The sequence below is a fragment of the Neofelis nebulosa genome, chromosome 8 (genome assembly GCF_028018385.1).
Source record: "Neofelis nebulosa isolate mNeoNeb1 chromosome 8, mNeoNeb1.pri, whole genome shotgun sequence".
NCBI lineage: Eukaryota > Metazoa > Chordata > Mammalia > Carnivora > Felidae > Neofelis > Neofelis nebulosa.
This window is the reverse complement of record NC_080789.1, coordinates 29099179-29124407: the sequence shown is the minus strand read 5'-3', so window position 1 is coordinate 29124407 and position 25229 is coordinate 29099179. Positions and strand designations below refer to the sequence as shown.

General features: G+C 37.2%; 2 long non-coding RNA genes across 3 annotated transcripts in view; both read right to left on the bottom strand.

Annotated features, from left to right (window-relative positions):
- The window catches only part of LOC131519107 (uncharacterized), an 85779-nt gene that overhangs the window by 14815 nt on the left and 45735 nt on the right, over positions 1-25229 (bottom strand). For both annotated transcript variants that reach the window (XR_009265467.1, XR_009265468.1), the window contains exon 4: positions 11039-11108. This is a non-coding gene — a long non-coding RNA (uncharacterized LOC131519107). The remainder of the gene's footprint in view (positions 1-11038; positions 11109-25229) is intronic.
- Positions 12989-19087, bottom strand: LOC131519110 (uncharacterized). The gene is made up of 2 exons (XR_009265470.1): positions 18973-19087; positions 12989-13205 (listed from the first exon to the last, which is right to left on the bottom strand). It is a non-coding gene; the product is annotated as an uncharacterized LOC131519110 (long non-coding RNA).

The following is a 25229-nucleotide window of genomic DNA, read 5'->3' as shown; positions in this document are numbered from 1 at the left end:
TCCTTCAGAGGTCTGAGAGCAATGTTCTCACCACCTTCAGGTCTTATCCATCTTATCAGAAGCTGCCTTCACATTCTTTCTCAGACAATTCTTTCCTACTCTTCTTACTTCTTGACCCCTCCATTCCTATTTAGTTACTTTTTTTTTCATACCATTCAAAACTCTGAAATATTATATGATATCTTTGTCTTTTACTTGATTAATAATTTATTAACTCTTCCACCCATATTAGACTGGAACTACAGAAAGGCAGAGATGTTTGTCTGTTTTGTTCATGGCTATTTCCTCAGCTACCGAAATATACAACATATATACTATGTGTATGTAACATACGCGTGCCACATAGTAGACAGGCAGTATATATTTGATAAATACATTATTGATTTCCTCTATTTTGAAAACTAAGGTGTAATATGTATTTATGATCAGATCAATTCAGTATTTTGAAACTGATCTAAAGTTATGATAATTATAGAAGTCATCCCAACTTGGACTTGTAAGGGACTATCTAAGGTATTGTTCACTCAGATTGAACTGGATATGTCTCTGTCCTTCATATAAATATCGATTCCAGATTTGCTTTATTTGTCCATCACTTACATATAACACCCAGTGCTCATCCTGAGAAGTGCCTTCCTTATTGCCCATCACCCACTTCCCCCACCCCCATTAGCCATCAATTTGTTCCCTGTATTTACGAGTCTCTTATGGTTTGCCTACCTCTCTGGTTTTATCTTATTTTTCCTTCCCTTGTCCTATGATCATCTGTTAAGTTTCTCAAATTCCACATGTGAGTGAAATCATGTATTATCTGTCTTTCTCTGACTAACTTATTTTGCTTAACGTAACACCCTCCAGTTCCATCTATGTTATCGCAAATGGCAAGATTTCATTCTTTTTCATCACTGAGTAGTATTCCACTATAGATATATATATACTGCATCTTCTTTTCCCATTCATCAGTTAATGGACATTTGGGCTCTTTCCATAATTTGGCTATTGTTGAGAGCACTGCTATAAATATTAGGGTACATGTGACTCTTCAAATCAGCACTTTTGTATCCTTTGGATAAATTCTTAGTAATTCAATTTCTGGATCATAAAGTAGTTCTATTTTTAATTTTTTGAGGAACCTCCACACTGTTTTCCAGAGTGGCTGCACCAGTTTGCATTCCCACCAACAGTGCAAGAGGGTTCCCCTTTCTTCACATCCTCATCCACATCTGTTATTTTGTGAGTTGTTAATTTTAGCCACTCTGACCAGTGTGAGGTGGTTATCTCATCATGGTTTTGATTCGTATTTCCCTGATTAAGAGTAATGTTGATCATCTTTTCATGTGTCTGTTTGCCATTTCATGTGTCTGGATGTCTTCTTTGGAAAAGTGTCTATTCATGTCTTCTGTCCATTTCTTCCCTGGATTATTTGTTCCTTGGATGTTGAGTTTGGCAAGTTCTTTATAGTTTTTGGATACTAACCCTTTTTGATTCCAGATTTTAAGTGAAGTGCTACTTTACTGATATCAGATAGGTAAAATAACGACTTCAGCATTTTTTGCCGATTTATCCTGTTTAAAAAATAACTACAATTCTAATAGTTTTTGGTTTGTTTCTTTCAGGACTTTGTCTTATTAAAGAAAATTAAATTGACTGTCTCAGAAGAAAACCAAGCACATCCATTGTTCCTAAGTATATCTCTTGTCAAGGTCAATAAAACAGGATTTTGTTTTGAAGTCTTTCCCTCAAGTGCAGAAAAGCATAGACTTTGGGATGAAGATACTCTATAATCAAGCCATCGCTCTATGTGTAAATTACTCCCTCCTGCATCTGTGTGATCTCAAAGGAACACACTAGTGTCTTTCTCTCTTTCTGAATACTAGGACGTGTGCATCACTATGGGTCTTACTGATCATTGCAAACTCCCAACAAACAATAAATCCCTGGTGTAACAACTGTTAACTGCCATTAAACAAATAAGTGAATGCTTTAACATTGAATTTCTTAATTCAATTAAGCAGAAATACTGCTTGTATACTTTTTTTTAAAAATTTTTTTAACGTTTATTTATTTTTGAGACAGAGAGAGACAGAGCATGAATGGGGGAGGGTCAGAGAGAGGGAGACACAGAATCTGAAACAGGCTCCAGGCTCTGAGCTGTCAGCGCAGAGCCCGACGCGGGGCTCGAACTCACGGACCGCGAGATCATGACCCGAGCCGAAGTCAGCCGCTCAACTGACTGAGCCACCCAGGCGCCCCTTGTATACTCTTAATTATGAGTTGGGTATGGCTTAACACTAGTAGGGATTTGGTTAATGTAATGTATGTCATCATTTTTTGTCCCACAGTTGCTAGTAAAATTCAACTGTAAAATCACAGATCAGTAATAAATTCTAGGAAGAAACAAGACAAAGTTCCTTCAATCTCGCTGAATATTATATAAAAACAAAAACAGTCACCACAACAATAATAGTATTCATTATTTAAAGAACTGACACTGGGCCTCCAGAGCAGTGTTCGTTTTTTATTTACTTATTGCTATAAAGATGATCTTCACTGGAATACTGTAAAGAATCACTTTCAGAAGGAAGAAAGATCTAAGCTGAGATACATGATTTAGTAGGAAATGCTTATAAAAATGATTTGGGGGCACCTGGGTGGCTTGGCAGGTTAAGCATCTTCCTCTTGGTTTCAGTTCAGGTCATGATCTCACAGTTTGTGGTATCAAGTCCCACGTTTCTTGGGTTTCTCTCCTCCTCTCTCTCTGTCCCTCTCCTGCTTGAACTCTCTCACTTTCAAAATAAATAGATAAACATTAAAAAAGATGATCGGGGGAGCACCTGGGTGGCTCAGTTGGTTATGCATCTGACTTCAGCTCAAGTCATTATCTGACACTTGCAGTTCATGAGTTCCAGCCCTGTGTCAGGCTCTGTGCTGACAGCTCAGAGCCTGGAGCCAGCTTCAGATTCTGTATCTCCTTCTCTCTTTCTGCCCCTCCCCTGCTTGCTCTCTGTCTCTTCCTCTTCCTCTTTCTCTTGAAAATAAATACACATTTAAAAAGGAAAAAAGAAAGGATGATTTGGACTTTGGATAGGAAAAAATGATCCAAGCAGAAGGAATCACAATTCAAAGCACTAGTCAGAGAAAATATAGCAAATAAGGCAGATCGTTCCATATGGAACTAATGCAAGCAGTTTTTGAGGCTATATGAGCAAGAGGGTATTGGCGTCAGTGTAGACAAATGGCCAGAAGAGAATTTCAAGCTTAGTTGAGAACTAAATCATTAAGGGATGTGTAAGCCATTGTATATTAAAGAGTTTAGATTTTAACCGGAAAAAGAAAAGGTAATTATTGCTGGCTTGTTTTTGCGTATTTTTTTCCATGTTTGTGTTCCTCTTCTGTAGTTTCCCCCTCTTTTCCTTCTCCTCAGGTCTCCTTTTCTCCCTTATTTTTCATTTCAACACAAGAAATGTCATTGATTCATTCAAAAAATCTTTGTTGAACACCACCAAATATAAGACACTCTGCTGGACCCTGAGAACAGTTACTCAGCAAGACAGACCTATTTTGTCCCTCGTGAAACTTGGAGCCTGGTGGACAAGTTTGACATGTTCAGGGAACTAAAATAAACCAAGTGTCACTTAAACTTCAAAGTAGGGAAATGTCATGAGATGAGGTCAGAGAAGAAAGCAGCAACACATCAGAGAGGGTGTGTTAAATTAGATAAGAAATTTTAGTCCTTATGCCAAGAGCAATAGAAAACCTTCAAAGTACTTAAAGCATGGAGACAATATGATTTGGGTTTATAAAAGATCACACTGGTTTTGTATGAATAATCAGTTAATAAAGGGGAGGAACAGATAAGGAGACATCTGTAAGTAAGCTAATGCTACATTCCCTGCCAAAAATATGCTCCCTCAGAACAAGAAGGCAGTGATGGTGATGGAAGAGAACAATGTTACAGGTGGTGGGAGAGGTGGATTAGAAGAGGAAATGCAGACTATTCTGTTTAGTCATTTAGACATTGAAGAGGTAAACTCATCAGAAATTGTGGTCTAACTTTCCTCATTAAAAAACTAATTAAATTGACAAGCACTTCCTCCTCCAGCTTCCAGAAAGTAGTGGGTATATATATATATATATATATATATATATATATATACCAGCTATATGTGTGTGTGTGTGTGTGTGTGTGTGTATCTTCTTATCTTATTTACCCTCTTCAATGTGGTTTCTATTGCTCAATGCCACTGATGTGGTTTTGATACAGACTCAAATAACCTCAATAGCATTCAAACTATTGGACATTTCCCAGTCTGGACTCCTCAAGCATCGTTAAATTGCCTCTTTTCCAGAGCTCTCTATTCTGTTGACTTTAATGACAGTAGAATCTCCTTTCACCTTGGTGACCCCTTTGCCCTTGTCTCTTTTTCTAGTTTGGCTCATTTTTCTGTCTGGCCTCTAAATAGTGAAGCCAGTCATGGTTCAATCTTCAGGCCTCTTTTATTCTCACTCTGTAGACTGTCCCCATGTTATCTTATCCAAGCTCATGCCTCTTAAACTTATACCTCCTTTCCCTACAACTTTCCTGAATTGCAGACTCAAATCTAATTGCATAATTAGATCCCATTTAATTCTTCACTGACACCTAAACTCAACTTCACTGCACATTCACAGACAGGGAAGAATAGAGGAGGATGAGGTTGATGGCTAGGTGGATATGTGTAATTGAAGACATCAGTGAGTGAAAGAGAAAGTCTTTAGAAACTAATTTTTAAAGAAATTGGGAAGCCAGGGTGCCAGACATTTTCCCTGAGAATACTGAAGCTACCAGAAGCATGGTAAAAATCCTCAACAAAACAGTAACAAACCACATTCAACCGCATATTTAAATGATTATACACCATGACCAAATGGAATTTGTTCCATTAATAATAGCATTGAAAAATACTTAGTAACTAACTTAATCAAGGAGATAAAACCTTATATAATGAACACTACGAAACATTACTCAAAGAATTAAAGACAAAAATAAATGGAAAGACAACCAAAGTTCATAAATTGGAAGACGTAAAATTGTTAAGATGTTAATACTTACCAAAGTGATCTACAGGTTCAATGCAATCTCAGGAAAAAGTCCAATGACTCGTTTTGGCAGAAATATAAAAAATCTATATAAAATTTATACAAAATCTGAAGGGACCACAAATAATTAAAATAATCTTCAAAAAGAATAAAGTTGGAGGATTCATACTTTTGGATTTCAAAACTTATTACAAATACACAGTAATGAAAAGAGTGTGGTACTGATATAAAGACAGATATACAGACGAATAGAATAGAATAGAATAGAATAGAATAGAATAGAATAGAATGGAATATTCAGCCAAGATATGAACCCTTGAATACATGTTTAAATTATTTTCAAAGAGAAGTCCAAGATCATTAAGTGAGGGGAGTGCAGTCTTTTTAACAACCAGTGCTGGGGAAACTGGATATCCACACGCAAAATGATGAAGTTGGACCATTACCTAATACCATACATAAAAGTCAACTCAACATGGATCAAATACCTAAATGCAAGAAACAAAACAAGGAAACTCTTAGAAGATAACCTAGAGCAAAATCCTCATGACACTGGATTTGGTAATTTTTCTTGATATGACATCAAAGGCAAGGCAATAAAAACAAAAATAGGCAAGCTAAACTTTATGAAAGTTACAAACTTTGCACATCAAACAATGCTATCCATGGAATAAAAAGGCAACCTACAAAATGGGAGAAAGCATTTTCAAATCATATATCTGACAAGATATTAGTATCTAGAATATAGAAAGAACTCTTAAAACAACCACAACAACAAAAACTCTGATTCAAAAGTGGGCAAAAGACTTGCATAGTCATTTCTTCAAAGAACATATATTAACAGCCAGTAAGCGCATAAAAAATGCTCAATCACTAATTATTAGATAAATGCAAATCAAAATTACAATAACTACATATGTAATAATCCCAAACTAAAAGCAATCTTTCTGCCCATTAACAATCGAATGGATAAATAAAACAGTGAAAATGGAGTAACCAGATATATGTAATATAAATCTGAATTACATAATTTTGCCCCTAAACAGACACAAAAGCATAGACATTGCATTATTACTTTTCTGTATTGTTCAATAAAAAAGAAAAGAAAAACACACAAAAAGCATAAATATAGTGTTCAAAGTTAAGAAAGGAGTGACCTTTTGGGAGGGGGTGGGGTATCAATGCAGAGGTGGCATGGCAGGGGGTATTTTGAATGCTGGTGACATTTGCTGATTTACAAGTGGTTGCTTAGATGTATTCTTGGAGTTAATTCATCGAAGTGTAAATTGATATTTTCTTGCACTTTTTTGGGCTATACTCTACCTCTTAATTAAAAAGAAAACATCCTACTTTACCAACCACATGAGCATCACAGAAGTAGCGGTTGGGATGTTGCAAGCCCAGTATAAAGGGCCATTAAACTTTTACAAGGCTAAATAGAGGTTAAAGAAAAAAGAAAAAAGAAAAGAAAACATCCTAATTGTCACAAAACTATAAATACCTAGAAACAAAATTAGTAACACAAGTAAGTTGCCTATATGAAATAAACTATAAAACAAAACCTGAACACATAGGGAGATGACCTAGGTGCTAGAATAACTAAAGACATTCTGCAAATTGATGAGAAACTACGCAAAAGCAAAAGCCAATAGTAATTAATAAGAGAGATGGACAGGCAATTCATAGGAGAGACAATGCAAATGTTGAACCCATTTCAAAGGTGCCAACTACACTTCAAAAGAAAACTCAGGAAAATGCAAGTTAAAACAATAAAATAGTTTACTAATTGTTTTTGCAAAATTTTATGAAGTACCTATAAGAGAAAGGTCTAATGTGAGGAAATAGAAACTTTCTTTGCCACGTGATTAGTGGGAGAGTGTTAACTGAACTCTTCTTGAAAATAGTCTGAGAGTATCTATTATATTTAAAATTGCATAAACCCTTTGTCTGGCTCTACCAAAATGATAGTGCCACATATTAAACTATATGCACAATATTTCTGTTTATTTGCATCATCACTTACAATGACAACATTGGGAACAATTTGAATACCCATTCATTGAGGGAATAAATCCGTGTTTACTACATCTGAAGAGCTGTCCATAATCGATTGCAAAAAAAAAAAAAAAAGTTGAAGAAAAATGTGGTCATATCTTGATTCTGTAAAACCATTGTCATAAAAACTCTTTATTGGTATAACGGCTTGGGAAAGACATTCTTAATCTACTACTCTCAGAAGTATGGGAGTGGATGAGGCTAGGGGCCAGGTGAAGATATTTTTAATTTGTTTTTCTTCTTCTTTTATTAATTAGTTTGCTGCGATGAGCATGTATGGATATATACAGACACGTATATATAGTTTAATAATCTAAGGGTATTTATAAAGAGAAAAGTTTCCTTCACAAATCAAATATATGGCACATTTCCTTCTTTTTTGTAAAACCTCATACTTTCGGCTTCACTCATTCCGAGTTCCCAATGCCAGTTGTTTCTTGTCCACTTTCATTAACTTCCCTTGAGACTGGTCTAGCTGTGCCAGCTTTTCTTTTATTATAATGGTTATTTACATGCAACAAGTATTTACAGCGTGTTAAGATGGCTCTGTGGCCAAGTTTAAAAGAGAATTCTGGTAAATCCCTTCCACTCACAATGCTTTTATCTATCACTGTGCTGTAGTTCATTGCTCTCCTTCTGTTTACTTAAAGATTTCATCTAGGTTCTTTATGCTTTGCCAGCACCCAAAGGCACACTTTTCTCTTGATGCATTCCAGTTTCCATAGTACTATTTGCTGGCTTGATTCTCTAAGAGACGATCCGTTTATTGAATCACAAAGACTCTAGATTTAACCCAAGATAAATGTTGAATATTGCTTCGGGTCCTGGAAAGCATTAGATGCTCTGTGAAAAAGTGGCTCAAGCTCGAAGTTAAAAGCAGCCTGTTTGAAGTTCCAAATCCACATTCCTCTTCAGTGTCCTCTGTCACCACAAGATTTTTTACCCTGGGCTCACCTTGACAACCCAAATCCTCTTCTTACTATATCAGTTTCTTTCCTCTGGGAATTCATGTAGAACACAGACTCTAAGATCACTCATTTTGCTCTCCTGGAGAGCATTATTCTTATTTAGAATTCCAGGCTTTCCATGTCACGGTGGCCCAAATGCCCTAATGGTTAGGCACAAACTCTTTTTATGGCTCTCCAGATGCTACCCAGATAGTTTAAGCTAGTAAAATTCCATCTAAAAATTTTCCTTACACCACTCCCTCTTCAGCATTCAGTGTTGAAGAGTCCTGTTTAAACCCTGCTCTCTTCCTCCTTCCCAACGACCACCATCTTTCTTTGGTTATTTTCACATCTCTTCTGATTAATATAGTGGCCTTCCCTTTGACCATTGTACCTCTAGTCTTTCTCAACCTCTATCACACTTTTGCCAAAGTTATTTTTTGAAAACCAAAAAATCCAAGCTTCTCAATTTCCTCCAAAAAGAATTTTGATGTTTTTTCTTCAATACCTACAAGAAAAGAGCTGAAGGTCTTAATGTGTTACATACAGCTCTCCATTAATTTCTGCACATCATTCTGACCTTGACACCACTATTCTGCCAGCACTGCCCACCACCAAAGCCACAGACTTTGCCATAGCTTCTTGCATTTGGAGATACCATTTCCTTTGCAGGAAGATCCTTCTGACCCTGTTCTGGGTGGTGGATTCCCATGCATCCCTTTAGACTCTACTCAAGTGGCAAAAGCTCTGAAGCTTTCCTAAATCCTTTGGGCGTATAGCTGTTTTTCATTTTTGTCTTCTTTAAAAAAATGTTTTTTAAGTTTATTTATTTATTTTGAGAGAGAGAGCATGGGGGCGAGGGAGGGGCAGAAAAAGAGGGAGTGTGTACTGTCAGTGCAGAGCCCAATGTGGGGCTTGAACCCATAAACCGTGAGATCATTAGCTGAGCTGAAACCAGGAGTTGGACGCTTAACCAACTGAGCCATCCAGGCACCTTCCATTGTACTGTTTGGAGTTCTACTTTAGTATGTATCAGATTGTATTTTAACCATCTGACTATATATACATGGCACCCACCTTAAATCATGAGTTCTTCAAGGTCAGGGATAATCACCTGATACCAAATATTGGATTCAGGCTCTGACAGGTGTACTTATTTGAGGGGCCTTGGGGATGACAGAATAAACCCAGCTCCTCCACAATAATCAGGTGTTGTAATATTCCATAAAGACCCTTGTTAAAACTTGATGAAGTCAGATCAGGAAATGAATCAGAGAGATGTCTCTGTTATTTTATTCAAAAGACATCCTCCCATAAACCTCTGTTAAGATTCAGTGGAAAATGACATCTATTTCCCTCATTTCAATTGTGGACTAAATAGTATTACCAAACATTCTACTCTTAAAAATTGAAAATTGGGTTTCCAGACTGCAAAATGTCTCAAGCCTTTGACTCCTTTCACTGCTGCTAAATCAAGGTGGAATTTTGTTTTCCACTCAAAAGTTGGTTTTACTCCAGGAGTTCTTAGAGAAACCTCTTATGTTAGTGAATTTCTGTTCAAAGTGCAAATTCTGCTGCCCAATTTGTGACAGTCTTCCTCCTACATTGTAACTAGGATTTATCTATTATAATCATGGTCTATAGCCTGCTAAAGAATAAACTTTTATAGGTAGTATGGTAGAATATATGTATATATGAAGAGAGAAAGAAAGATTTAAAAATCACCTCATACGTATACATTTCAGGTAAGGAATCTGATACTTAGAAAGCCTAGGTCATTTATTGGCATCACTCTATCATGTATCCAAGTTCACAAGTAAGTGCAAGATTCAAAGTTCATAAGCTCCCAAAATTTTACATTCATTCTGCATATTGCCTCTCTGATTCGGATTTCATCCATAACATTTATTTCCACATTTTAAGTCATACTGTGTCAATAATTAAGTTTCAAGAGCAACAGAGAAACAAAAAATATATATATAATGAGGTATTTTAACTGGATTTTAAATTATGTAACAGTCACATAGTTTGATTTCAGCTATAATGTTCATCTCTTAATTACATGCCCAAACCACTAGCTAACAGATTTATTGTGCATTCGAGTATATTATAAAATTTAGCTAATTGTTTAGGGACACTCGTTGAGACTCTCAAATTAGGCTGTCACTCCACTTTCACTGTGAAAATGAGTAGTGCTTAATTTTTTATGAACGTTCAAAAAGCTTTTAAGGTACCTCAATGTGCTTTCCATTTCTTCCATACCCCTCCAAAATCCATTTTAGAGAGATTTATAATAGAGGAAGAGGAGAAATGATAACGTTTGCCTGGATATAAAGAGAAAAATAACCAGCTAATGGGTGGGTTAGGAAGAAGAGTGTCAAGACAAATGGCCGGGGCGAGGGACAGTAAAAGTTTAAAGAGGACGGCACGTACCACTGGACGGTTGTGGCAATCTTTTCCACAAGATGTGTAAACTTACTATATTTTGTCTCGTGAAATTTTATCACCAACCTCTGTGCATCTCTAAAAGAAATACTGAATGCTCTTTACATACGATTTCTAAAACTAATTTCTTTTGATTATTCTCCCCCAAGGTATACTTAGTGGAATGTTACAGATATAATTATATTTCCAAATGTATCTTTAACAATAATTTAGAACCTAAGTGTCTTAATATTAAAAAAAATATTTAGAGAAATGGAACAAAAATAACCTTTATAGCATTGTATATTTATTCAGCAAACAACAACATGGTGATAGCCCAAATTTTAGACCAAGTTATGAGGGAAACAAAAAATTAGGGTTAAGGATTTTGAGTGCGTATGTTCAATCTACTTGTGATTAGTTGGGTAACCGTAAGAATATAATTTAATAATATAATTTCTCTTTTTTCAATTGTCCATTAGTAAAATTAGTAAAAGGTCCATTAGTAAAATGTTCATTAATAATTGTCTTACCTTGACCACGGTCGTGGGAAGAAGTTTATCTGTGTGACCACGATGCATGCTGGGAAGGAAAGTGGTAAATCTGAATAAGGAAAAAGAGCATAGTAACTGCAGTCGCTATTTGTGAACTCCAAGAGAAGCTAGGATGTTTTGAGACAATATTATTTGGGTTCCAATCACAAAATATTTGAGTTCACTCAAATGATTCTCATGTACCCTCAAGTTTATGAACCGTAGCACACTGGTGTTTCTTATACTTTACTGTGAATACATATTACCTAGACATTTGTTAGAATGCAGGTTATAATTCAAAAAAGTCTGTGGTTAAGTTTGAACACTTACATTTCTAACAAGCTCCCAGGTGATAGCGCTGGTCAAGGTACCACACTTTGAGTAGCAAAGTAGAAGGTTATGGCTTCCATAGTAATTAGAGAGATAATGAAAAGAAGTGGCCCTGTGATATATGGTTAAGAGTCTTTCTGACATACTAGACATTACAATAAGACTCTAATTTGGAATTTGGATAAGGGATATGAATTTGGGGTAGTGATAAATAAGACAGGGAAGGCCCCCCCAGATTGGAAAAAAAACTTCGGGTAATCTGTATTGGGAAGCAACTTGCTTTAAAAAGTAAGGCAAAGAGTGTGGTGCACAAAATTTGTGTAGAGAAGAACATGTTTGAGTGAACTTTTCAGTAATAGATCAAAATGAATGGAGACAGATGCAGCTGCTTCAGCTTCAATGACTTAGAATGAACGGGGAGCTTAAAAACTTGAGCGTTAACATCTGCATAATGCAGGGGATACCCAAAAGCCATTAAGACAAAGGAACACAGGATGAAAAGGCTTTTGAAGAGAAAAGGAAAATTAAGATGTTTTTCAGGCGGTGGCAAAACAAAAAGGCAAAGAAAAGACTTTATGAAAGTTACAGGTCATCTCTTTGGGGAATGGAACCCTTGCTGCCGAGAACAGGCAGAAGGAAATCCATCTGAGTCTACTGGGCAGGAAAGAAGAAATGGGAGAAGTTATCTAGAGAAATAATTAGAAGTCATCTAGAGAAGCAATTAGAGAGGCAATAGAAAATGAGATAAATCCTGTTGTGTTTTGAACTAAAGTAACCAGGAAAGTCCATGCAGAAGCCGAGAAGGAATAGATCCTGAAGCCAAGGAGAAATATGGCAAGAGAAGTCATGAGGGAAACAAAAAATTACATTCAAATTGAATGTAAATAAAAAATTACAAATTGCAAATTACATTTGCAAATTAAAATCACAGGGGTTCCTGGGTGGCTCAGTTCGTTAAGCATCCAACCATGGCTCAGGTCAGGATCTCACGGTTCATGAGTTCGAGCCCTGCGTTGGGCTCTGTGCTGACAGCTCAGAACCTGGAGCCTGCTTTGGATTCTGTGTCTCCCTCTCTCTCTGCCCCTCTCCCACTCATTTTCTCTCTCTCTCTCTCAAAATAAACATTAAATAATTAAAATCACAAAAGTTTATTATTTTTATGATTCCCTGTTAAAAAGGAAAAAGATGACATCAGTTCAAGCTTTGACAAATTCTAACTAACTGTATTAAATGCTGATGGAAAGGGATTGCATCACAAGGGTAGCAATTATTTTTAAGAGGTGGAAAGACTAACGTAAGTGAAAAAACATGGTAAAATAAAGCCGCAGGGTAAAGAGTAAAGACCAGTGGCCAACTGGTTGTAAAGTGTGGAGGAAAGGAGTCTGCAAAGGTGAAACTAAGAACTCCATCCCTGTGGAGGAACTCAGAGAGGTTCCATTCATTTGTGGCACAGACACTTGGAGTATATTTGACCTTTGGCTTGGTGAACAGCAACAGACCTTCCTCTCTCTTTTGGTTCTTCTGCCACTCTCTCACTCATACTCATTACTAGCAACGTATTGTCCCACCTTCTTTTCAAAGATACATGAGATCTTCAGAAAATACAGAGCCAGATAGAAGTTGAAAGTGATAAAAACAGATTTTATTCAGGGACTGCTGCAACAGTAGAAAAGAGCCTTCAGTCTAGGACTGGACTCAATTCCACGTACAGCTAGAACACTGGGGATTTATAGCCAATGAGTAGATGAGGGGGATTGGTGGATGAAAAATCACTAAGAGAAGACATCAAGGTAGGGGGGATTCTTGCTGAAGACAGGCCAGGATAATCAGCTGTCATCTGAGGGATGGAAAGGGATGAAGAATATGATTAGATATCAAGCGTGGTCAGATCCCAGGGCTGGGGACTCTCCCTAAATTGACCTAGCAGGATTCTTGCAAAAACTGGGCTAGACAGGCCCAAGGACAAGGTCCAAGGATGAGGCCTAGTTGAGAAGAGGGCTTAAAGGAACCTGACTGAAGTTTGATCAAGGAGAGTGTCTTTGTCAGTCAGAGGATCAACTCTCCTCAACTGAAAACGGAAACACTCTGCCATGACTCTGCTGGCCTTCTCAGTGTTGGGCCTCACCATTTCCCTCAGACCTGTGTTTTTTGTGTTTTGTTTTTTAATCACCACCCACAAAAAACTAAGGCCTTTCCCTTTTCCCTTCAGGTCATAGTAGAGGACAGCCTTGAACATCTCATAAATGAATTTGGGTTATGAAAGTCATGCTTAATAGTAGTTACTATCTCATTCCTTACATATACGTTGTTAAGACTTCAGTAATGTTTGCATAGGAATTACAGGGACTAAAAGGAGATAACTTCATTTCGGGGATATTTTAAGCTGCATATACTCCCGGGAAAGATCAATCCTATGTGATTGGCAGCACTATAATTTTTAAACATCTAATTGGTCTTGGTTCATATCCAATTCTGCCATTACTCAATGTTCTCAAATCTATTTCAGAGTTTATCAGAGGAAGGAGAGGAAATTATCCAAAAGCAAACAACCACATGAATCATTACTGATTGTGATGTATCTCATTAAAAAAACATTTGAGAAGTACAGAAAAGTAGGGCAGAGCCAAATGGCTGTCATGTTAAGGACAAAGGGAAAAATGATCAAGCATTAGATATAATTTAAAAAATTATAATTTTAGCAGAATATACACATAGAAATAGCTGCTGTCTTCCATAACAGTCAGTGGGGGAGATGTCATACAATGATGTTTCTATTGCTCAAGACATTTTTGAAACACTTCCTGGGAATTTTCATCAGGATCACTTTATAAGTCATATAAGAGAGTCACTCCCATAAAATTATGGTCACTGTCTATATATTTGCACATTTTTACCATCGCATCTGTATCTTTATTTTTAAAAATAAACATAAAAATACTTATTATTGAAAGTGTCCCTGAGTGAATGTAGATGAAGATATCAACTTGGCACGTTGGAATAAAAACCTAAGTAAAATCTAACATAGTCTTCAATTTGAATTGTTTTAAGGACCAAATTTCTTTTCTTCTTACTGGTAGTAATTTCTTTTGGCAATAGTTTTACAAGGCAAGAAAGAAAATAAAGCTTGATTCATTACTTATTTGGAATAAACAGGATCAGATATTCCCTTTGTGATTTCTTTGGGCACAAAAAGGAAATAGTTGTACAAAAGATTAACTTGGAACAACATATTAATACACTCACCATTGTCAAAGCAGCAAGTTGTGCAGTAAACTAAATTTCTGGCAATTTCAGAGTCATTATTTTTTGAAAATTTTTTAAATGTTTATTTACTTTTGAGAGAGAGACAGAGAGAGAGAAAGGGAGAGTACAAGCAGGGAAGGGGCAGAGAGAGAGGGAGACTCAGAATCCAAAGCGGACTCTAGGCTCTGAGCTGTCAGCACAGACCCCCACACGGGGCTCAAATTCAGGAACTGCAAGATCATGACCTGAGCTGAAGTCGGACACTTAACCGACTGAGTTACCCAGGCACTCCTCAGAGTCATTATCCGTAATGTATTTCTTTCCCACCATGGACAAGATGGAATTCCTATGGAGGCATATCACTTGGATGTCTGGCTTAGTAGAATGCATGTATCATGTTGCATGTCAATCATTGAATTATTAACACAAATCTTTGTGTTCTTTCCTCCCAGTGTGAATCAAAACCACTTGATAGGAAATTATTTTTTGTAAGGAGAATATTGATCATAACCATATGTGTAAATGATTCAATTCTTTGGTATGGGTTTTTTCAATTATAAATCCCCCAACTGATTAAAAATTATCAACACTGTTATTGTTAAATAACATCATTATTTAACAATGTCGAATTAAGACGATGCCAATAAAAAGCGTATTTCTTCAACAAATTCATTTTAAACATTGATATAAAATGTCTGCCTTCCTTTCATTTTATACTTAAGAGCTCTTTGGGAACTGTTTGGGGATAAGCCAAGGAAAAATTGTTACTAGGTTTTGAACAAAACTGCTGTCTTTGTCTTCTATCTATCAACACAGAGTTTATGACAATATCGTCCTGACCAAGAAGTTTATATTCCTTGAGAGAAAAAAATGGGTGTGTATATAATTTGCAGGAATAAATAAATTAATGTACCATCTTTTCAAGGGGGTAGAGTAGCTAATAGGATCCATTCATTCAACAGAAACCAGCTTAAGTAAGGTTTTGATCCTATGCAAGAAGTCAGAATGCATTTTGTTTGGAAACCAATAGTTTTAAGCAGTAAAGTGGCACGACATGCCTAAAATCATCATTTTGGAAGCCATAAGTAGACAGCCTTGAAGGAGAGAAAGATTGGCAACAGCACGATCGGTGAAGAAACTATCACAGTGAATGGATCCAAAGATGATGGTTGTGGGCAGGGAGAGGCTTGGATCTCGGCATAGGGAGCTGACTGAAGGCATTGATATTAGGGGAAGGAAAGCATGAATATTCCAGGATAATTCCTCAATGTTTAACTTGATTAGTTGGAATAGATAATCGTGCTATTTAAGGAAATGGAGATGACAAAGAGAGAAGCAGTCTGGAGAAATGAATCAAGCATTGTCACTTGGCTGTCTTAAGTCTGTGATGCTTACTGGACACCCAAAGGGAGATGACCAGGAGGCAGTTGGACATACAGGTTAACGTTTAGGAGAGGATACGAATTAGAAATAGAAACATCAAAGTCATCTGCATATCACTGGCATTTTATTTTTTTAAAGTTTACGTATTTTTAAAGAGAGAGAGAGAGAGTATGTGCACGCGCGTGTGCACACACACACAGAGGCATGAGTGGGGGAGGGGCAGAGAAGGGGCAGTGTGGAGCCTGACCTAGGGCTTGATCTCACAAACCGCGGTATCATGACCTCAGCGGAAATCAAGAGCCTGATGCTGAACGGACTGAGCCACCCACGCACTCCAAAGTCATCTGCATATACTGGCATTTTAAAGCCACTTCATTAGATGCACTCAACCAAGAAGAACAAAAGCAAGAAGGAAACTCAAAATGCTTGCACATTTAAAGGTTGACTAGAGAAGAAAGAGCAAGCAAAGGAAAATGAAAGAATAGCCAGAAAGGAGGAAAGCCAGAGTAGGGTGTGGTGTCACAGAAACTCAGGAAAGACAGGCTTTCCCGTAACAGAATGATTGACAGTGTCACCTATTTCTGAAAGGGCGGTTCTGAGGTAGTACATATGGAAGCATCTCGTGCACTCCCTGGAACATAGTAGATAATAAATGCCATTTCCTCTCATTTCTTCATTCCATTCCAAGAGGTACTAGTGTTTAGTGATTCAGAGTGAAAGCTTGAGAGTCAATCTGCCTCAGTTCAACTTCTCCTTCAGCCATTCCATTGTTGCATAGCCTTATATGAGTCATTTCACCCGGCAATAGTTTGAGTCCTGTATTTTAAAATGGGACGATAACAGTGCCTACCTCATGGGGATGCAGCTAACACACTGTAATTAATCAGTAAGGTTAATTATTACTTCCTTTTCTATTTAACTTTTCTATGTTATGTATTATTTATCCAGTAATGAAAATGAATTAGTTTTTTTTTTTTTTTTAATTTTTTTTTTCAACGTTTTTTATTTTTTTATTTATTTTTGGGACAGAGAGAGACAGAGCATGAACGGGGGAGGGGCAGAGAGAGAGGGAGACACAGAATCGGAAACAGGCTCCAGGCTCCGAGCCATCAGCCCAGAGCCCGACGCGGGGCTCGAACTCACGGACCGCGAGATCGTGACCTGGCTGAAGTCGGACGCTCAACCGACTGCGCCACCCAGGCGCCCCGAAAATGAATTAGTTTTTAATATTCATAGTGAATACTTATCTAAGTGACTTAATAATTCATCATATTCCCACAGTCCATGAGACAATAAACAAAGCACAACTTTGCTTCTCATATTGTGACCATATCTACTTTTAAATCCCAAGAAACAAATAATCTAGTGAAGAAATGGGCAAAAGATATGAACAGACACTTCTTTTTTTCAATGTTTATTTATTTTTGAGAGAGACAGAGACAGAATGCAAGTGGGTTAGGGGCAGAGAGAGAGGGAGACACAGAATCCGAAGCAGGCTCCAGGCTTCGAGCTGTCAGCACAGAGCCTGACACAGGGCTTGAACTCAGGAGCTGTGAGATCATGACCTGAGCTGAAGTCGGACGCTCAACTGACTGAGCCAGCCAAGCACCCATGAACAGACACTTTCCCAAAGAAGGTATCCAGATGTCTAACAGACATGAAGAGATGCTCAACATCACTGATCATAGAGGAAATACAAATTAAAACCACAATGAGAAACTACCTCACATCTGTCAGAATGGCTAACATTAACAACTCAGAGAACAACAGATGTTGGTGAGGATGTGGAGAAAGAGGAACCCTTTTGCACTGCTGGTGGGAATGCAAACTGTTCAGCCACTCTGGAAAAAGTATGGAAATTCCTCAAAAAGTTAAAAATAGAACCACCCTATAACACAGCAATTGCACTACTAGGTATTTATCCAAAAGATTTAAAAATGCTGATTTGAAGGGGCACATGCACCCCAATGTTTATAGAAGTACTATCAGGGTGTCTGGGTGGCTCAGTCGGTAAGCATCCGACTTCAGCTCAGGTCATGATCTCACGGTTCGTGAGTTCGAGCCCCCCATCGGGCTGTGTGCTGACAACTCACAGCCTGGAGCCTGATTCAGATTCTGTGTCTCCCTCTCTCTCTGCTCCTCCCCCACTCACACTCTGTCTCTCTTTCAAAAATAAAGTTAAAAAAAATTTAAAAAAAAGAAGTACTATCAATAATAGCCAAATTATGGAAAGAGCCCAAATGTTAATAACTGCCGAATGAATAAAGAAGATGTGATATATATACACAATGGAATGTTACTTGGCAATCAAAAAGAATGAAATCTTGCGATTTGCAACAACATGGATTAAACTAGACTGTGTTATGCTAAGCAAAATAACTCAGTCAAAGATAAATATATAATTTCACTCATATGTGGAACTTAAGAAACAAAACAGATGAACCTAAGGGAAGGGAAAGAAAAACAAGATAAAAACAGGGAGGGAGGCAAACCATAAGAGACTCTTAAATACATAGAATAAACTGAGGGTTGCTGGAAGGAGGTGGGGGGGGATGGGTTAAATGGGTGATGGGTATTAAGTAGGGCACTTGTTGGGATGAGCCCTGGGTGTTCTATGTAAGTGATGAATCACTAAATTCTGCTCTTGAAACCATTATTACACTCTATGTTAACTAACTCGGATTTAAATAAAATTTAAAAAATAAACGCTAAAGTTATTTTTATGGATTGTGGTCCTGATCACATGTGGGGACATGTAAAAGGAACAAACAGGGGTACTGGGGCACCCAGAGACTAGCAACAGTGGAAAGTTGTTTCCACCCATAGGACTAAAGAGACAAGAGGAAGAAATGGTGTTATCAGAGTTCACTGAGAATTAGAATTGCAAAGGAGGGGTTTCCTGGTGGGGAAGAGGAACGTGCTTACTACCTAGGACTAGTGCCTATAGAGGGAGGGAGAAGGGAGAAGTGGCCACTAACTCTCCTTTTGCCTTCATTTCTCAGTCCACTGGCTGCTTCTAAGCAGAGGCTGGCTGGCAAGGGAGCCACAGAGAGGCAGTTTTCAAAAATTAACCTTCTAAGACCCAGATGGGGTAGAGCAGGATGGAACACAGGCAAAAAGGAACAAAGAAAGAACAACCAAACGTGCTTTTTTGCTATTCTCTAGTGTTACGTTCCTAGCCAAGTCCCAGTAAGTGATACTCCGATAAGGGAGATTCTTCCCCATTTCAATACCTTCCTCTCATGCTGGTGGCTAATCCATACTGTCAGCTTCTAAATTGTGTTTCATGTCATCTAGGCTTTCACAACTATTAAACAACATGGAATCTCCTTAGTACTTTGCTTCCAATTATATATATATATATATACACACACACACATACACACACACATATCGATATGTATAGATCAGTTAAAAGGGTGTTTTTAAATTATAAAAATGAAAAGCTTGATACAAACTTTTCTGGCAAATATGCCAAAATTTTTGTCTGTTTCCAACATTTGGATAGAATTCCTTGATTTGACTACATCCCACAAGAATGCCTTCATTCCTTTTTTTTTTTTTTACTGGAAACTTCCAAACTGTTGACACCACAGATTTTAAAAAATAAACAGATGGGCATGTTTCCATGACTTCACTTTATGTTAAGGATATAAATATTCATCGAAATAAAAGACAATGTCTCTATTTTTTATTGCCTGTAAATAAAAGAATTTGTCAAAGTCATTTTATCCATTCATCCATTGCTTGTTTGTTGACGTTAAACAGATCTATTGATGGCTGTGGTGGGAAATTCTTTAATCCTCAGTCCTAATTCTAGGTGATTTAGAGGGTTTTGAAAAATAAAAATGAAACAAAATTTTCATGAAAAGGCTTAGAGTTCAAAATGTCTAAAAATGTCAGATTAGAGAAATTTGTCATAATTATGAGAAGATGAATGAAAATCATTTTCAATGAAAACAACAACTTTTTTATTTAAAAAAAACCTTTTTTAAAAAAATTATTTTACAGAGGGAAAAAAAGTATTTGGCCTAGAGTCATACTGAAATTTAGCCAGAGGAAAGTTTGTTCTGAAGTTTGTCCTGCCTTTAATCTGGGCAAATTCAAGCTACAGCAAAATTATAGTTTCCACTATCCCTTGAATTTCCAGTGAGTTCTGTTGAGAAGAAACCTCAGAATACAGTGACTCCACATTCTTAAATTTGAGACAGGATAGCATAAAAATCTTTGCTATTTAAATAATATCAGAAAAGCAGTTTGCTAACTCTCTCAGGCTCAGATTTGTAATTATCAGACCATAATCCATAGATGCAAAACGTTAAAGTCATTTTATAAAATAATGGAAGCCATTTACTTTCACATGATGATCTAGTATAAACTATTTGTCATTTTCAAATGAGTTCAATTCTCATACAGTCCTTTTGTATGACTAGTAATATCACAAAATGCATGATAAATATAAACTGCATGTTGGCAAACATAGAATCAGAAAGGAGCAAAGGTCTTTCACGGCAAATCAGTAAGTAGTGATTACATGCCAACTGAATACAAAGTTATGTGGTCAAATTGATAAAAGCAAATTGTTTATGTTAATTGTTCTTTTTCTCCACTTATTGGTTTGGGTTGCTCAAGACTAATTTGTCAGAAGTAATTTTTGTGTGATATAATTTTATTAAATTTATATATTGGGGAGAAGTATTACAGTCTGGCTGGTGCTTTGCTCATGTCAAGGACACATAAATAGTTCATGTACTTCAGGATCTAACATTTTCTCTGTGGACAATAGAGTCATACTGAGGGGCACTTATGGCAATGAACGACATGTGCTTTAAGTGTTCATAACATGAACCCAAACAAGAGCAAGGTTTCATTGGAATACCTGAGATTTGAGCTGGGGCCACAGCAAGATTAAGTTAGTGTGTAGTTAGTAGATAGACCACGTAAGTAACTTTTATTTAAAAGAAAAGTGTAGGGGCACCTGGCGGGTTCAGTCGGTTGAGCGTCCGACTTTGGCTCAGGTCATGATCTCCCAGTTTGTGAGTTTGAGCCCCACGTGGGCTCTGTGCTGACAGCTCAGAGCCTGGAACCTGTTTCAGATTCTGTGTCTCCCTCTGTCTCTCACTCTGCCCCTCCCCTGCTCACACTCTGTCTCTCAAAAATAAATAAACATTAAAAAAATATTTAAAAGAAAAGTCTAGAAAGTGATGGTCTATTTTGGTTTCTAAAATATTTTTCAAGGAATCACTCTGATTTAGAATTTGTCTGTTGTATACAAAATGTCCTTGAAATAGTAAGATCAAGATACAAAAACAAAAAAAACAAAAAAACAAAAACCAAGTCATCTAGTTAAAGTGTGCTGTGGCTATGAGAGAGAGGTGTGTGTATTGCAGAAATGACCAGGAGAAAGTCAGCTCTGTGCTCCTTCCCTGGATGGAGAGATTCCCAAGCCACAGAACAAATACAAACGATTCCAGCCAAAATCAGTACAAATGTCATTTTCAGTGTGCAGCCAATTTCCAGATGTGGATTATTCAAGAATATGGTGGAGTTTTCTAATGCTATGTAATATTAACTGGGATACATTTTAATGACACAAAACTACTTTCAAGCTGAACGTATGAAAGTTTTTTTTCTAAATAAAAAATTTTTTTAAAAAAGGTTTTTTTTTCTTTATTTGTAGTTCGTTTCAGGATTTATTTATCTTGCAAAATATCCAGCTCCATTCTTACTAGCAGAGAGTCATAAAAATCCTCAAGAAAATGACAAATTTTATCTTCGGCCAAAAAACTTTTCTCAAATTACTTTCATTAGTGATAACAAATTCTAGAAAAGAATATATTGAGTTATTCTCTGTCACACAGCTATTAGGGAATAAAATTGCGAGGTACTGTTTTCCTTAACAGATCCTTTTCAAAGACAAATGACTGAGAGAAACAGAATACTAGCAATATTTTTATTTCTTTTTAAAAAGAAAAATTCTTTAAAAAGAATTCAATTTTAAAAAGATAATTCTTTTTGTTGTGTTTTTTTGTTATATTTTTATTATAATTTGTATTAAATTCTTTTTATTATATACTTTTACGTAATTTTTCAGACGAGAACATTAGAGACCAGAATGTTAGTTACTTGCCCAAAGTCACAAAGCTAGGGAGTATTGTGTTATGAAAACGTTAATTTATTTCTTGACACTGACCAGTATATATGATTCAATGTATAAATGTACTTTCTTATGCAAAGAAGAGTGTATTTAAAACACATGAACAGTATTGTTGGTTATGAGAATCTTTGAATTCTGAGATACTAGAGGAAAGCCTTGAAAGAGGGAAACAAATCAATTGTAGGTAAGAAAGAAAAGACTCTTGGCATGCCTGGGTGGCTCAGTTGGTTAAGCATTGCATTCTTGATTTCGCCTCAGGTCATGATCTCACAGTTGTGAGATCAAACCCTGTGACAAGCTCTTCACTGACAGTGTGGAGCCTGCTTGGGATTCTCTCCCTCTGCACCTGTCCTGCTCACGCACACACACACTCTCTCTCCTTCTCTCTCTCAAAATAAATAAATAAACATTAAGAAAGAAAGAAAGAAAGAAAGAAAGAAAGAAAGAAAGAAAGAAAGAAAGAAAGAAAGAAAGAAAGAAAGAAAGAAAGAAAGAAAGAAAAGACTCTTTGGATTGATGGATTGGACAGAAAGGGGTGTGAGGCACTTAAAAGTGGAAAAATCATCCTAGAGAGAACTTTTGCTAGTTTGTTTTGTTTTATTTGTTTTGGCAGGAGAGTATGACAAAGTGAAAAAAGATAATGGAATCATCAGGTCATGCTCTATGAAAGATTAGGAAAATTTCAGTCAGGGAAATCTTGTATGGCAAATTTGATGGATAGGATCAGAAAACACCATAGGTTATCGAAAGTGTCTACGGATGAAGATAAGGACAATCTCTAACTAGGTTCATTTTATAAATACACGCACTACCATCCCACTATGATACAATTTGCGATTAAAATAAGTTCGAGCGACACAGGATATTGGAGACTTCACCAAAACATAAAAATTAATATTTGACCGATAACTTGTATGTGTGGGGAAAGTATCTAGCATACCAGCCTTCGTACTGAGTAGCACGTGGTATGGGTGAAGCACTTCCAAAGAATGTGGTACAGAGACAAGAATTGGCCCAGTTAAAGCCACTTGACTGATGGGGTGGTGTGGTCAAATCTCCACGCGAGTGCCACTGAATGAGAAAATCTATACAAGACCTAGAGTTCGAATAGCATCTGGATTTAGGTGTCCCTGAATGAATCACACTGTTATACAGACGGTCGTGGGAAGTACCAAACCTGAAGAGCTGCACACTACCCACGTCGTCTTGACTGCCTGCAAACGAGGTGATTTTATTCATCTGCCAGTTGATAAAAAATATACATATCCTTTCTATTAATAGAAAGAGCACTTGTTTAATTCACATTTAAACTCTGTCAACACTTAAGAGTTCAAAGTATTGGTAAAACATCAAGCACAGATCAATTCAACACGAGGACCTTTTAGAAGCACTTAGCTAAGGGCTCCAAAGAAAAGCCCATGCAAATATAAGTCTGCCTTTGTTCAAAGAGATTGAGAAAATTGGGCTTAAAAAGAAAGAATGTCAATATATGCAAGACACAACTTATTTGATGATTCATGGGCAGATATCAAAAGAAACTATGAATTTGGCGTAAATCAGTCTCTACGCTGGGACGTTAATGGATTAGAGAAAAACACTGGACTCAATGTAAAAAGACATGGATTCCAGTCTGAGGACACTTTGTTTTTTTGTTTTTTTACCATCAGTATTATTTTGGGCAAGTCACTAAACCCCTCGAAATAAGCTTCCGTCTATTGGTCTACATAGTTTTGCTCATAATTCTCGTTTTCGCCAGTTCGAATGGTCTGAGAAGTTCAGTCCCTGTGCGGATTGGGCTCTGGACACGTATTTTCCTCCCGACCCACTCAGTGATGACTGAGCATCTGATGTTTCCTTTTTGTTATGTAAGTGCAACGTCTGTCACACGGTACGCATCCACTGGACATTGTGGAATGGAAGCGAATCATGCACACAAGAAGGAATAAATAAGGTACCCACAAGATTATAAAACACTCAAAAAACAAGGAGAATATTAGAGAAGGCATAAGTAGGAGGAGAAAGAGGGCTGGAGAAGTCAAAAAAACCATAGACCTGCTGGTTTTCCATAGCTGGCTGAGAAGTTGTTTAGGGACCCATAGATTATGAAACACATACTTTTATTTTATGTTTTTTAATGTTTATGTACTTCTGAGAGAGAGACACAGAGTGTGAGCGGGGAAGGGACAGAGAAAGAGGGGGAGACACAGAATCTGAAACAGGCTTCAGGGTCTGAGCTGTCAGAGGAGGGGCTTGAACTCAGGAGGGGCTGTCAGAGGAATGGCGAGATCATGACCTAGGCTGAAGTCAGATGCTTAACCAACTGAGCCACCCAGGCGCCCCATAAGATACACACTTTCAGATGCTACACCCTGGATTAGCCCATCACACTATGTGCCTGACTGTTCTACTCTCTTCATGCTCTGAATGGTGATCCATAACAGTACCGCCTAAGAGAACTTTCAGCAACGATGGAAACTTCTATGTGTGCCCCTCCAATATAGCAGCCTCTTGCCACATGTAGCTGTTGAGTACTTGAAATGTGGCTAGAGTAACGGAAGAACTAAATTTTTATTTTCACTTAATTTTAATTAACTTAAAATTCAATTAAATAGTCATATGTGGCTGATGGCTACTGTATGGGATGGCACAGATCTGTAACTTACGGGGCCAACGAATGATCATATCCCTGCATGGAGCGGAGGAAAGCTTCTGAGACAGCATAGTGGCTCAAAATAATATGTGTCTGACACAAAGAACAGTTGTTATAAGGACTCCAATTTTCAAAACTATCTTAAGATTTTGATTTTCTATGACTTGCAACTTAACACATCTCTTCAATATGGCATTGCATCCTGTCACCAGAAATAGAAACAGAATTCGGTTTGCTCCATGGAACACACTCCTTTACCTTTCTGGGACTCGGTTTTCTCATCTGTAAAATGAAGTGTTGGACTTCATTAGATTGTGTTTAAATTTCATTTCAGCTGCGGGGACTGGAAGCAAATTTACATGAACTGCTGGGAAGCACTTGCATGTTTGATTTCAAGTCTCATCTGTGAATTCCTGTCTCATCATCAG